The sequence below is a fragment of the Cyanistes caeruleus genome, chromosome 6 (genome assembly GCF_971803275.1).
Source record: "Cyanistes caeruleus chromosome 6, bCyaCae1.hap1.1, whole genome shotgun sequence".
Taxonomy (NCBI): domain Eukaryota; kingdom Metazoa; phylum Chordata; class Aves; order Passeriformes; family Paridae; genus Cyanistes; species Cyanistes caeruleus.
In genome coordinates, this window is record NC_141706.1 from 50,230,797 (window position 1) to 50,244,480 (window position 13,684).

Consider the following 13,684-nt stretch of genomic DNA (forward strand, 5'->3'; position numbering starts at 1 on the left):
GGTTTGAATCAAATAAGGCAAAGACCCACTTGATTCTGAAATGGACAGAAATTTATCTAGCCTTGAAGATCATCTTCAAGGAATAGTTTTCCTAAATTTTTATATCCACCGCATTCATCCCACTTTCTTGTTACTTTTATGAAACACAAGTGATAAACTTGCTTTATTGCTCTTCAGAGGTACTTTTGTGTCCAATTAGTTTGGTACTACAGTTTGCTCTAATTAGCCTGGAAATCCAAATCATAGTTAATTACACTGTACACCATTCGAGAGGCTGGAAATAATTAAATATGTTTTTATTACTCAACTGGCCTGGAAAAACTATATACATTTCAAGCACTAGTCCTGAAATGCTCTTTCAGATGTTGGCAGTCAGTTAAAACAATACTTTCAAAAAAGCCTGAATATGTTATTGGAAATACACAGCAAAGATTCAAAACAATGAGCAGTATGAAGTAATGTAAAATTTATTTTTTTCTTAAAGGAACTATATATCTCTGTGGAACATCAAACAAAACAAAGAAAAAACCCAAGAGACTGTGTGAAAATAAAAATTTAATAGCTTTAAAAAATATTTAACATAAACAGTGGTTTATAAGCAGTGAAGTTAATTGAAACTATAAATACAGAAAACTGACAATCAATCCAGAAAATTTTTTTTTCAGATTTGTCAAGTAATTAAAATTCAAAAGTTTCACTATGAAATAGTGTGCTGTGGTATCTGAACAGGAGATTATCTTTGCTAAATAACTTCATTTTTGATACTCATAAATGTCCTCTCATTCAGCTGGAGTTTTATTTTTACCAAAGTCCTGTGTCGACAAAGGATTTAGGTGATTCTAAAAAATGGGTGCTCAGGCTCCCTTGCAGGGAGCATTCAGACAGCCAGAGCCCCCACAGCAGCACACTAAAGGCAATCAGGGGGCTGGAACCACCCAGCTCGGCAATCAATAGACAATAATTAGCCAAGAGGGAGCCTCTGTGGTGAGGAACGTGTCAGAAATGTCGCTCACACCTATGTCCCAGTGGCCTGCCATGTCTCACCTCCAGCCCTGAGCATCCTCCTGAAGAGAAAATCAGTTTGATGTTCTCTCTGAATCACTGAAAGGGTAAGGTTGGGAGGGACCATGGTGGGGTCATCTGGTCCAACCTCACTTTCCTTACACTGAGGTGGGCAGATTTCATGTTTTACACTGAGGTGCTCAGATGTCATGTTTTACTTTAAAAATAACCAGCAGAACCAGGCAAGCTTCTCAGTTTGGACAGCCAGCTCTGTCCTGAATTGCCTGAGATGGATACATACAACCTCCTCAGTTGGTCTGTGCACCTCTACTGCAGGTGCACCAAGCTTTGGACACTTTGAGAGATCCCCTCGCAGAATTATCACTCTTTTACATGAAATCTGAATCAAACTATAAAGAGGCATTAGAAAATCAACTCTTAGAGCTGTGGAGAGGCTGGAAGCTCCATTTTTGGAAAAAAAAAAAAGTCAATGCATAACAAATCTTCAAGACTCCAAACCCTCCAGGAAGGTAAGTTTTAACAAGGTGACATAAGGAAGGGAAAATTCCTGTGTCTGGTTAAACTTTTAAAGTAGTGTAATTTACAGAGTGGGGGAAAAAAACTACAATAGAAATAGAAAATGTGAGTAGCAAAATCAACCGCAAAACTTAATTGTTATGGAAATGGTAAAATGAGATATTTTAGCATTATGGTGATGGTTTTTCTACCTCAAATGAAATTTTGCAAATTGCATCCCATATATAAGAAATGTAATTTTGGAAGAATCATTAATTTCAACCAAATATGATCCTCTCAAGGTTTCTTTTACCTGGACAATTTTTATCTCTTTCAAGAGAATCATTCTGGGAAACCAGGAGATATGCTTATTGTGAACACCAGCAGGAAATAGTTTGCTTCAGCTTGCCTTTACAAAAGAAGCAAATCAGATACAAAATCTATTGCTCATGGATTTGTGAATTCTAAATAATCTATTCCTTTTTAAAGCTGAGACAAATGAAGTTTATCCATGTTATAAAATATTTTTCTGTTTAAAAACGTTATTTGCATGATCTGACTTTTTCTCATGACTTGACAGCTATATTAAACAAGGAGAAAATTAAACCTGAAAGAAATATTCCTTCATTGTTGCAATTTAAACTTCAACCAGTAACAAATTCAAAAGTCAACAATGAAATATGTTCAACCTAAAACAATATAAAGATTAGAAGAGACATTTTTTCTGCTCATTATGTTAATTTAAATTTCTAAGCATGATTGTTTCAAATTATTGACTTACACAAATTAAATGCATTTTTACTTAATTGAAGACATTCATGAGCCACCAAATTCTTTTTTGAGATTGTGCAAGGACACAAAAAAGTTTAAAGTAAATTTTTGTTTCTATTTTACTGCAACTAAAGTGAAGCTGTGTAAAAGCCTTCTGAAACAAACCAAGCAAATTTTGGTTCATATGTGAAAGCAAAGTTCTCATGCTTTAAGGATGATATGGTTACCTGTAAATACTTTTGTTTCCTTCTGCAGTTGAAATAAACATCTGTGCTGAAGAGGTACATATACTCAGAATCTAACTGAAAAGCCCATGGAACTCATTGTTTTCATTGACCTCAAAGGGTCAGTGCAGACTGATGGCCTAAGCTGTTGATATGCAACTGTGTTTGCTTTCACATGCCCATTTACAGCTATAAGAACATGCAATAGAATGCACAGAAGCTGCTTTACCTTTAAATGGAATATGGAGCAGCTACATACAAACACATTTATATGTACTGGATATATATCAGCTGTCATTTCTCTTCCCATTGATATATAGCAGAATTAATAGAAAAAAAATCGAGAAGATAGTATTATTATTTTAGATTTTCTATCTGAATAATGATGATGTGATTTATCATAGCAAAACCATTAAATATGTTATTTGGTGATTTCCTCTCAAAATTATAACTTAACTTGACAGCAATGCTAGATGAGCTAGGTAGAATAAAAATCACCCCATTGCATTTGTTTCTGTCATATTATATTTAAAAATACCTGAAAGTGACAAGCGAAATAAAAGGCTATCAGGTTCTAATTGCTTCTGCACTGAAGGCACTTAACAAAACTTGCAACTTCCTGACCTAGTCCAGTCATGTCAAGCACAGCTGATTGGCACCTTTACTGAATGTCCACATTTCCCTTCATGTAAGGAAAATGAGGGTAAATTGAACATCACATTAATACATTCTAGTCCAGCAGCTCTATGGAAAGTTGAACTCTTCAGGAAGAGGTTTATACTTTGACCTCAGGCTGCAGGTCAGAATTTTTTACCCTCCTTGGAGCCCACAGAGTCCGTGAACCAAAGGAAATTCATGACACCAAGTCCTAGATAAACAACACAACTTTAGTACTTCAGCCTTAAAAGAGCATTTTTCAACCCTTTTTTTACTCTTAAATGTAAATAACAATCACATAAATTTCCATCTCTTTTTTGCTCTGTGTGAGGTTTAGGCTAACAGACTTTTCACTGTTTGCTGGGAGACTGAATATAGTGTTATTGATTTCAAGCAGTTTGGAGGATGAGAGACTGCTGAACTGAGGCCTCTGCAACAGCAGAAGGTGGTGTTGGTGTTGTGACAAGTAATACAGTAGCAGCAATTTAATGGAGCATTTCCTTTTGTACATTAGTTAAAAATTAATTTAGAACCTGGGAGCCTGATTGTAATTTCAAGAAAATCAATGTTTAAACACCCACTGAATTGTATAAGTGAGAGATAAACCTCCAAATTATTGACTGCTGCTGCTTATGTCATCTGTTTGCAGTTCAGGTGTCTGGTTTCTTAAGGGATTTTAGCAAGATTCAAAGTCTTTCCTTATCTCAAACACTGAGAAAACTCAGACAGACTCAGACATAATCTGCACCACAGAAGGACCAGTCTGACAAGCCAAGGCGATGCATCACTCCCATGACACTCTGGATTTTATAACACACGGAATTACACTAAATAGCTGATGCTTCACCTTTGCTCTGCCAGCTGTTCAGAGCAAGCAGATCTAGTTCCAACTGTGCTAGATCATCACTGCTTCTCCATACTAATAACAGAAGGATATCTTACCTAGACAAATAGCCATGGCTCCAACTTCTCAGTCATCTCTCAGTCTGCTGGTCTTTCAGGACTTCCTCATTTCAGTAGCATGATTACAGACACGATTGCTTAGGGCTAGGAAAAATCAAGATTTTGTAAGAAGAGGAAATATTTGTCATTGAAATGAATGATAGTCTGGTTTTCTGAGACAGAAAGGAAAAGGCTTATTTTTAAGTAAAAAAAAAAAAAAAAAAAAGCCCCAGTTTCTGTGTAACAGCTTCTCTGCTTCTTCCAGCTGCAGTTGGTTTAGTTGATTTCAGATAGTTTAACAAAACTGCTTCTCCTTAAGGGTGGATGGTCACACCTATGTAACACCCAGATTTTTCAAAACAAAAGGGTGGAAATATCACTATAAATATGATCTATAGTAACTAGGACTTTCCAGATGTAATTTGAAATCAAATTTGCACAATTAGAACACCATCTTTAGAGGCAATTAAATCAGTTTTGTTCCTCACATTCTAAATCTAAAAGATTTGTGCTTTAATTTTTTTTTTTTATTCAATTCATTGTGGTGTGATATTAAGATTAGGTATGCCTCAGTTTAATAGATCAGAAAAGTTCTCTATCAGTCACCAGAAAAGGAAGGCTTATTCTTACTAAGAATTTGAAGGAGATTAAATAATTAGCTGCAAAGAGTGAGCAGAAATGATAATTTCTTTTCAGAGCCGAGCATAATAAAAATTCAGTCACTTTGTTTTACTAAAATATACATCTTGTAAATTTTTCTTTTAGATGACTGGAAGCAAAAAGTTAGGTAAACTGACTGAGGCAAGGAGAATAACAAAATAATCCTACAGTAAAACATCACAAAAACAAGAGGAAGGGATTCTATAATTTTTCAGTGGATTTGGTCCAAAACCCATAATAAAACTTTAAACACAGTCCAATATAAAATAAGCCTAACCTTTGTATTATCTTATTCTGAATGTTTTACTACTTTACCTGCTACATTTTTTGTGTAATTGTATGTTTAAGCATCCTCACCAGCAGTATGTTCTTACCTGTAATGACTGCAAATAGATATGAATAGGTGTGGGTGGCAAATGAGATTTTCTGTTTTGTAAATAGGTAGTTTGCCTTTTTACTGTTTCTTTTTAACCTTAATTCACTGCAACCTGGCCAACATTTTTCTGACAATCAAAATATTTAGTTTTGCTAAATTTTAGATGTTTGTTCAGGTTTTTTGAACTCCAGAAAAAAGGTAATTTTGTTGGGTAGGACAAAACTTACATGTAGTTTCCAGCTTTCAGGACTGATCAAGGGAAATGCAAGAAGAGTAGTTCCTCTACAGAATAGCACAGAAACACAGACAAATTTATTAAAGACCTACTTTCTTAGTACAATCTAACAACTTCCTCTGATCTGAAGTTCAAGGTCTTCCTGAGCAGCAGGTTTTAAGTTATATTTATTAGCCTTTCATAGATTACTCTTCTCTGAGTCTGCTTAATGAGTTTTTTAATTTATGTAAATTTTTGGCATTGGCAAATATTTTAACACCAAGTTGAACAGATTAATATTTTATTTTTTTTATGTAGGAAAAAACCAGAACATGTTGTTTGGTTTAAGCCTACTATATGAAAATATAATTTGTTTTCCACTGCTTCCTGCATTTAGAGAAGCAGTGAATAATCATTACATATAAACATGCCTTCCCCAGGCAAATAATGCTGCTTTAGATCTCTGTAATTCCCCCCTTTTTTGTGTCTTTTCTGTTTTGTATAATCTTAATGTATTTGTATGTACTTAATATAGAAACAATTTATTTCCTCGATCACCCTTGTCTCCTTTCAATGAACTTTTTCTTTATTACTGTATTCCATTTTATGTTAAAATGACCAGAAATTAATTAAATGTTGAATCTATGGGCACTTAAATAACATATATGGTAATACAATGACTTTTTCCTTTTCAGTCCCAGTCTCTTTCTTAATACTTCCTAGCCCTCAAATGATTTACATTTATTGGGATTTTTTTATATCAGAACTTAACAAGATTAAATATGTCAAGACTTATAAATGATCTCCTTTGCTTTCTAGGGAGATGAGAAAAAAAATTTACTATAAAAAAATTTAAAACTTAAATCTAGAAGATCTTGGATATTGAAGTAAACAAAAGGTCCAATTTTTTTTTTTCAGATTAGAATCTTGCTATAGACTGAGTAATCTAAATAAATGCAAACAATAAATAAGTACTATATTAAGTTAATTTATAGAAAAGAGTAGAGAAAAAAACTGTATAAAACTCCCTGTGCAGAATCCTTTCCACACACTGGCATTTTCAGACAGACTTTTCCTATTGGTATTGCATTTGGATATATATTTTTCAGCAACTGTGATATGTTTAAATTTTTTGCCCTAAGATAAGAAAGCCTTCAGTTCTCATAGGAAGTTACTGTAAACAATAAACAGGAAATAAAGCGCCTTTCATGGACTCCAGTCTCCAATTTTGTAGAATGGAGCTAGATGATTTACTCATGCCAGCATTCCCATGTCTTTGCTGGGAACAAGCTCTCTACCTCACTACCTTGCTCTCTGGAATGCTTACACAGCTCCTGTTCTGCCCTTCCCCACCATGGAATTTGCAGCACCAGCCTGTGCACAGGGGAGCATCACTCAGGGTAGCAGAGCTGCTCACATCACCCCCACACACAGCCCAGCCCTGCCTTCCTGGCCATTTGCCTCTCCACACCCAAAAGCAAGAAGGAATCATTGGCCCTCTTGATTAATCATAAATGTGGTTCCTCTTTTTGAAATAACTGGTGCTTTTAAAAGGATTTTTTTTCCTTCAAAGTCTCACTCTGAACACTCTATGTGAATCCTATTTTCATGAATTATATTTTTAAAGGACTGTAAATGGCCTTTCCATTCTTATTTGAACCATATATTTAGATTAAAAGAATAAAAAGGTTCTTCAATTAAAAATAGAAGGAAATTAGTTAGGTGACACTCAAGAGTTTTATCAGGTCTTCAGTGATGTGCAGAAAGTTAAATATTTGTTTTGCAAAGCAAATTCCACAGCACATTCATCACCACTGCTCAGCTCTATGAGATAAAATTTAGCTGTGGGAGCACAAGGCAGAAGTCAGGGTTCTGGCGTGCCATTGAAAAATACAGGAGCTGAATCTCTTTCTGACCTAGAAAATGTCATTTGACTTTAAGCCCTTCACTTGCTGGATTTAGACAGACAACAATTCCTGTTACCTCTATCAAAAGAAGCTTGTGGAAATCATGTTTTACCTGGCTAATATGAGGGTGTGCAAAGGAAATGAAGATGTACTATCGTCATCTCTCCACCTCAGGATGTTTAGTCATGTATGTTGATGTGATATGACAGGAGAGCAAATATGGTAAATGTTCACCTGCAATAGTTATTATGATTATTACCTCTGCAGCTAGTAAAGAGCACATTTTAATGCAAACTGAAATGGGACTGACTGCATTTTTGTTTTAATATAGTAGCATAAACTGAAATTGCTGGTAGATTCCAGCTGCTGAGGTGCTGACTTTGTGCTTGACAGCTGTTTCCCTGTTCCTTCCACCATATCACAGCCAGCACTCACACGCCTTTTTCCAGTGAATCTGCCAGATAACACCTACTTTGCTATCATCCCCTTGGAGAGGGTCTGCTGTTGCTGGCCACCTAAAGGAAGGACACACACACACACAGAGCTGCTGAAGACAGGGTGTGTTTGAGTTCTGGGCAGACTGAAGTAGATATTTCCCTTGCTCAGTCAGAGTTACCCAGTAAAGATGTTTTATCTCCATATTTCTGAGTGGGAAATCTCTGAAACAGGAGAATGAAGGTCTTAATAGAACAAGCTGGCTTTAGTTTGTGTTTATCCTAAAGCCTCAGCCTAAAGTTCCAGCAGCATAAAAGACTATAAAATCCAAATAGGTTATATTTACAGCCACTGTAAGGCCTCTTTACAGTGTGCAAGTGATAGAAACAAGAAGCAGGTATGGCTGCAGAGTACTTTGAAAGGAGCCTTCTTTTATAAATTAGAAAGCATCATAATCTTTCAACTCACTATCTCAAGCAGGTTTTTTTCAGCTGTTTCTCCTTTTGTTGTGAGGAAAGGTTTGGCTGCAATCACTTTACACTTATGGCTGACAAGAATATATGGCACTGCCATCCATGACAATATCCTTACTAACCTAATGAGCATGCTGGGGAGGCTTGCTCTCGCCAGATCCTTCACCGCCCCAAAGGCTGTCAAACCTGTTGTCACTCACATGATTTGGAGTGTAGCAGATCCATCATGGGGGTTGTGTACGTGGGAAGCTGAAAAGTTACAAGAAAAGGGAATAAATTAGGAAAAGAAAAAAAAAGGTAAAAAAAAAAAAGAATGTAAAGAGGTATTTCTTAATGGTAGTATACAATAAATTATAAACAGTGATCCACAGCTTTCTGAAACTCTCTGGTAAAGAAACTGTAAATTCTGTTGTAATGAACAGTTATGCTTCTAGCTCTAACTTCCTTAGGCCAGACTTGAAATTCTTTATTTAGTCATTAGTGCAGGTTTTGAAACTGATATGGTTTTTTTACTTTACTCCAGATAAAGAATTGTAAATTTGGCCTTTCGTGTCTGTATGATTCATTCCAGCAATGTCAAACTGAAATCTTTAATGTTTGGGTTTGATAACCTATTGTATACAAGCAATTTATCAAAAGTGTTATTAAGTTAAAGGCTAGCTGATTACAAAAGATTTTTCTCTTTGATTTACCAAAAGTGACATAGCAACCAAACACGCATTCTCTGTTGTGTGCTATTCATCTATATAACAATTTTATCTCAAAAAAGGGAACAGAAAAGGGATAAATAGGTCAGACACTCTGAGCTCTACTTTCCCATCAAAAGTTAAACCAAAGTGTTGCATATGGAATGAAGAAGTGCCCATGCAAATCTCTGGCATGACAGACTTTAATCTCTTCTCACCAAAATCATTTGAAATTAGAGGGCAGCCCAGGAAAGCCAGCACTCCAGTATCAAAGAGTACGGAAGAAAGCCACTCCCAGAGTCCTAGTTATGTAAAATGCAGGGTGCTGTTTAGAAGCCTCACCCTTAGAGGAAATCTGATATGTATAAATTAACTTTCCTAAGAGAAAAGAACCTTGATGACTCTGTCAAGGAGGGCTGTAGATCTGGATGTTGGAAAAAGGAAGCAAGGGTGGCTGTAGCACCACAGTGCAGTGGTTCACACTTTATGTTTAACCAAACCTATTTTAAGTTTCTTAAACAAGGATATGTAACATCCAGAAGATTGCATGCCCACAAATTGTTAGAAAAGCTACAGAAAAAAAAACTATAAAGAAGAAGCTGAGGTCTCTCAATTTACCAAGTCACTAAGGTATTAAGGCTCTACTTATAGCCATAATATTCAAACTAAAAATCAGTCATGAATTCTCATTAATTATCTCCAGAACTTGCTGTTTCACGGGCTCAGACCACCAAAGCATTAAGTGTTCTTTCTCTACCAGTGGTACACCTTCTTAACCTTTTGCAGGAGTTCTGCTCCCTCAGTCTTCATTCAAAAGATTCTGATACATATTTTATTCAAGCCTTGCAAGAAAAATCAAGGAAAAGATAACAAAATAAAAATAAACTAGATATGCATCCACAGATTTCCTAAAATTATGTAAAAATTGTATATACTAAGATAATTTTCCTTCAGAAGATATGAAATCATGATCTTGCCCTTGCTGCCATTAAAGTCAGTGGTCTACTGGACTACAAATACTCCATAAAGTGCCTATAACCTTATCTTTCTGTACCACTGGTTTTGTGCTGCAGCTGATTTCAGGCAAGTCAATCCTATTTCTGGCCATACTGAGTTAAGAACTGGGGCCACTGGTGGTAAAACCTAACCAGTTCTGTCTAGTACTTCACTAATGAACTATTCCAAGGGAGAGAACTGGAAGGGAAATTAAAGAGAGCACTGACTTGAGATAACTACATACAACCAGCTGTCCAGTGAAACAAAAGCCCTGAGGTATAAAATTTGGTTAAAATTTTAATGGAAATATGGTTAAAATATCTTGGCTCGGAGAAGAAAGGATATTTGCAGAATGAGATCACACAACCCTCTCTTTGAGCAACAGGTATCCTCCTAGGAAATCTGTGACTATGAAAAGATAGAGCAACACTGAAAAAAGCAGGCTGCTTTCAGAAGTCCTACCTTAACTATAAATATATAAATAACCATAAAATCTTCTTCTACTCTACTTTTTGTAAACCATAACTCACCACTTTTTTTCAGTCCTACTTGCAAAATTACAGTGTTATTATTACTAAATGTTGAGCTAATGCTGAGCTAATGTTTAATGCATGTTAGCACAGTTTATGTGGATAATCTCTGGATGACTCTCTCTGGGAGATAACAGTAACCAAAGCTATATACAGGCAAGCAGGTGAAATAATTTATATAAATATGTTGTATATAATCGTCTCACTCTGCTGAGGTGTTTGATAAGTTGATATTTTCTGACTGTCTCTCTTTATCTATGCCACTGTGCCAAAAGGAGCAACATTAGTGTCTAATAGCTATATCCTCAAGGGTACTAAAGCAATTTTCTTCTCTTTTGTACTTCAGAATATAGTCAGAGACATGTAGAGAAGCAGAGTGGCTGATTCCTAAGCTTTGTTTAAAAGTAGTATTCAGATCCTTTTTTTTTACTCATGGGCACAAATAGAAAATTTTCTCTGGAGAAAAGACAGTGCAGAGATGGTTCTTTGGCTATTACTTATAGCTTAGAAGTTCAGCAGCACTAGGAAGAACATTATCTCTATGGGATCAGAAGTTCAGAGCAAAGTTCAAGAGACAGCTTTTGCTACACAGAAATTTGGAGCTTATTTCATTCTTTCAGTACTTACTCACTGTCACAAAAACGTGACATGAGAGCAAAGCCATTGTCTGGGTATGGAATAGTGGCTAGAATTCCATCTATCTATGTTGTCCCTTACAACTGGTACCCTTTTTAATTGTCCCTGGACCCAGAAACTGATATTGCTGTGCTTATAATTAACACGTGTAGAGATGTTAAGCATTGCTCAAAGACACAACGGCAAAATAAAACTTTGCATCCATAGCCACATCTTATGAAGAAGATTACAAAGATATTGTACTAAGAAGGCTGAAATAAAGATATGAGAAATACACTGGGCACAGAGATTAACCTTTCAGGAGTTTTATAAATGCGTCAAGTCTTCAAATTGAGTTACGAGTTCTCTGTGGAAAAATTCTAATGAACAAATTTATAAATGTATTTCTAACTTCTTCCTGGAATTCATGAATTATTTCTCCATTTTTCACAGATGCAAACACTGGTGAAGTGGCTAATGTAGTTTGGTCTATAAAACATAGCTGGAAAAATCATTGCTGCAACAGTGCAATATCTTTTTAGTTTTTCTTTCCTTCTTTTCCAAGTTAATTCTCATTAGCTTTACACCAAAAAGAGAGTTTCAGTGCTCCTGAAACAGCTGTGGCTGTTCCTGTCACAGCATATGCATTGTGCTGGCTGTTGTCTGCTAGTGTCCTTGGTAAGAGAGTTTTACACTTATCTTGTCATCTTTCTGAGGCAGCTGAAAACATACCAACAGGCAAAAATCAGAGTTCAAATCCAAGTCGAGCCAAACTCCAAACTAATGATTATCCAATGCGGACAAACGAGGAAAGATGTTCATATCACTGATATTCATATTATCCCATGTAATCCTATCCAAAGAGTCAAGAAGTGGAGAGAAATAAAGAAAGACCTCCTTAAATTCTACTTTTTCCCCTTTTTAACCTGGATGACTGGGGTACACCCTGAAAACAGAGACAGCATCCCAAATGGATGGCTTCCATGCAGTGCTGTCAGGGTGGGATACCAGGCTACATCAACAGTCAGGCTGTACTCTGGCTTCTGAGATTCTTAACCACAGCTTAAAATCTGATTTACTTGACTAGCCCACTAATTGTCTTTACATGTAATTCTGAAGCTAAGAAGGAGAGTTTTGATGGTGAAATGTAATGCATTTAATTTTTTGTTTTGCAGATCAGTGTCAAATCCTCTTTTCATTTACTTACTCAGTGATTCCTGAGCATGCGAGTTACTAGATTCATTTAAGGAAATTATTCTTAAGGTTATAATCTTTTCCTGCAGTAACAGAGAGGTCCAAACTTCAGTTTTAAGCATCATAACCTGGACCAAAGAAAACCAAAATGTGATTTTAGAATCATACAGTAATTTGGGATAGAAAGGACATTGAGAGTTCACCACTCTATTCTTGCTGTGAAATCAGTGTTCCTGTAGGGAGTCAGTGACTGACATAAGGGGGGATTAGTCTGTGGTGCTGTACATGTGAGATCTTTTGTTGAAAGTGCTTTGATCGAGCTTGATTGTTCCTTTTCATTCTGTTTAATAAAACAATACAGATGGAGTTCTCCAAACAATGAAAAATTGCTCTTCTGTGTGCCTAAATGAAAAATACTCCATGGAGTTTTTAATGGGATTAGCTAATGCATATAGAAAATAGATCTTTCCTGAGAACAATGTCATATCTTTCAAGAATATATTACAGGCACAAGGAAAAGGGAGCTGGAGAGAATCATGTTCTTCTCAGTAGTGTATGGTTGTCCTTTGTTGCATCTCAGATGAAAAAAGAAAGGTTCAGCAAGATCATAAGTGGAATGGGCCCAAACCCAAAATACAGGCATCACAGTCTTAGGCATGGAAAAAGATGGAAAGTAGGAAACTTTGGATATGACAGACCCATTGACTTTCATTTCCTTTGAAACACAGACTTTCTTCTGCTTTTCATTAAAGATCTCAATGAGTATTTCTACTCTGTGAAATGTTCATGAGCTCTCCCTTTGTGTGGGACAGTTGATAACTTCCAATCAATTAGACTAGACCTTGGAAATGTTCCTCTCTTCCTGGCTTGCTGTGACTCTGCTCTAGGCATTTCCTAAGTAAATACACCTCATTACACTTCTCTTCATATTGTACCAATAATGACCTTCAGAGTTGAAGCCAAAAACAGCTGGTGAGGTATAACATTTATACTGCTCCAGTGGATTACCTTAGCTCATTCTATAGTATCAAATGTGAATTTATTTGATAAACACAATAGGAAAAAACTTGACCCAAAGGAGACCTGCCAATGAACAGGGAATATGCTGTTTTCAATGCAGGTACTGTCTTAAAATCAGGAATAATTCTGCTTAATATAAAGATTGAGAGAACATAAACTATTCATGAACCAATAAACAAGGTCATAGTGTGAATTGCTCACTGATTCATATGCCATTTTTATTTCATTTTGCTCTGCATTAGATACCTCTATCTGCTATTTTTAATTCTTGCTTGAGAAAACTGCTCACTCAAATTTCATGTGCTTCCAAAGCCAAATATAGATACGAATTTCTTTGGATTTTAGACATATGTATGGTGTTAAAATTCACAGTGATGCATGTTAGGGAAGGATCCCTGTTCTCTTTTCACACTTCTGACAATCTGGAGCACCTCTTTTTACTTCAGTGAAGATACAGTAGTTTAGT

The 13,684-nt window shown here is 35.9% G+C and overlaps 2 long non-coding RNA genes across 2 annotated transcripts; one reads left to right on the forward strand and one right to left on the reverse strand.

Moving 5' to 3' along the window:
* Positions 1-536: 536 nt before the first annotated feature.
* LOC111929922 (uncharacterized) lies at positions 537-4,338 on the reverse strand. Its single transcript, XR_002864941.2, has 2 exons — positions 4,113-4,338; positions 537-3,381 (listed from the first exon to the last, which is right to left on the reverse strand). It is a non-coding gene; the product is annotated as an uncharacterized LOC111929922 (long non-coding RNA).
* LOC147652677 (uncharacterized) lies at positions 972-6,056 on the forward strand. Its single transcript, XR_015287694.1, has 3 exons — positions 972-1,109; positions 1,339-1,532; positions 2,545-6,056. It is a non-coding gene; the product is annotated as an uncharacterized LOC147652677 (long non-coding RNA).
* The last annotated feature ends 7,628 nt before the right edge of the window (positions 6,057-13,684 follow it).